We start from the raw sequence: 1,825 nt of genomic DNA on the forward strand, positions 1-1,825 counted from the left end.
GTATTATATAAAATATAACATATATGTGTATATATATATATATATATATATATATATATATATATATATATATATATAAAGATGTATTGGGCCCATCCAAACAGTGGATGGTGCGGATCATCACCTATAATAGAGTGGGCCACACCGTCTGATATAGATGGACGGAGGAGATGTAACACCTATCGGTGGGATCCACACCATTACAAAGAAAGAATGAGAGAGATAAAGAGAGAGATACACGGTGAGATAGAGGAACCCCGCCACTATGGGCCCTCTTGATTAAATCACATACATCCAAATGGGTCCCACCAACAAGTGGGCCCTAAAATTTAAATTAATGGAAAAACACCCACCTTATCTTCCTTCTCCTTGCTCCTTTGGACTCCTTAGCTCCTTACCTTCACTTTTAATGGAGATTGATGAAAGATGAATGGTTGAGATTGGAGATGAGAGGGTGGGCCACACTTGAAGTTGAGAGGGAGTGTTGGATGAGTGAAATTTCTCATGGGATTTGGAAAATTTGCTAGAGAATGAGAGGGAGAGATAGAAATAATTGATGGAGGGATGGGTGAGGTACTTTGAGGTATGGTTGCATTTATGGTTAATTAGTGGGACTAATTGTGTAGAGATTCCCTCGAAATCCGCAACGCGGGTGTTTCTTCGGAATAAACGCGAGCCCATATCTGGCACAGGTATCGGTTCGGTGCGCAAGTCACGGCGTTGGAACCGCGGCGGCGCGCGATCACCAAGACATAAGTTTCGGATCGAGCCGACATCGGTGCGCGGGACTGGCTTAGGATCGTGCGCAAATGCCGAATACGGTGCGAAGGATGCCGGAATTTGGCCGAAAGGACCGCGGAAGCTAACGGACAGGCGGATTAGGACACGGGTCTTACACTCTCCCCACCAAATAAAAATTTCGTCCTCGAAATTTAAACAATCAACACAAGAAAACATAAATCATAATAGAAGAGGAAGCAAGACATCGCCATATAAATATCAGAGACAGCATACAACATACAATCAATCATCAAAAAGATGAGGATAGCGCTCTCGAATCTCAGCCTCGCGCTCCCAAGATGCCTCATCCACAGAATAACCCCCCTGAACCTTCACCAAGGGGATGACCTTGGTTCGGAGGACCTGCTCCTTCCGATCAAGGATACGAACTGGCTGCTCGATGTAAGAAGCGTCCTCACGAACCTCCAACGGCTGCCAATCGATAACAGGAACTATGTCTGACCCACACTTCCTCAACATAGAGACGTGGAAAACGTTGTGGACGCCAGACAACTGAGATGGTAAGGCAAGCCGATAGGCCACAGCGCCAATGCGCTCAGTGATCTCGAAAGGTCCTATGAATCTCGGGGCAAGCTTGCCCTTCGCTCCAAATCTAACTACGCCCTTCATGGGCGAGACCTTGAGATACACATGGTCCCCTACACCAAATTCCAAGGGACGACGCCGGCGATCAGCAACACTCTTCTGCCGGCTCTGAGCTGTGCGCATCCTCTGCCTGATAATATCAATAACCTCTGATGTCTCCTGCACAAGCTCAGGACCTAGGAGACGCCGTTCTCCAACCTCGGTCCAACAACTCGGAGATCTGCACGGTCTGCCGTATAATGCCTCAAAAGGAGCCATGCCAATGGTCGCCTGATAGCTGTTGTTGTATGCGAACTCAGCCAATCGCAGATGCTCATCCCAGCTACCACCAAAGTCAATCACGCAGGCCCGAAGCATATCCTCAAGGATCTGGTTGACCCTTTCGGTCTGGCCATCGGTCTGCGGATGATACGCGGTACTGAGCTGCAAATCAGTGCCC

The sequence above is a fragment of the Magnolia sinica genome, chromosome 4, assembly GCF_029962835.1.
Source record: "Magnolia sinica isolate HGM2019 chromosome 4, MsV1, whole genome shotgun sequence".
Classification (NCBI taxonomy): domain Eukaryota; kingdom Viridiplantae; phylum Streptophyta; class Magnoliopsida; order Magnoliales; family Magnoliaceae; genus Magnolia; species Magnolia sinica.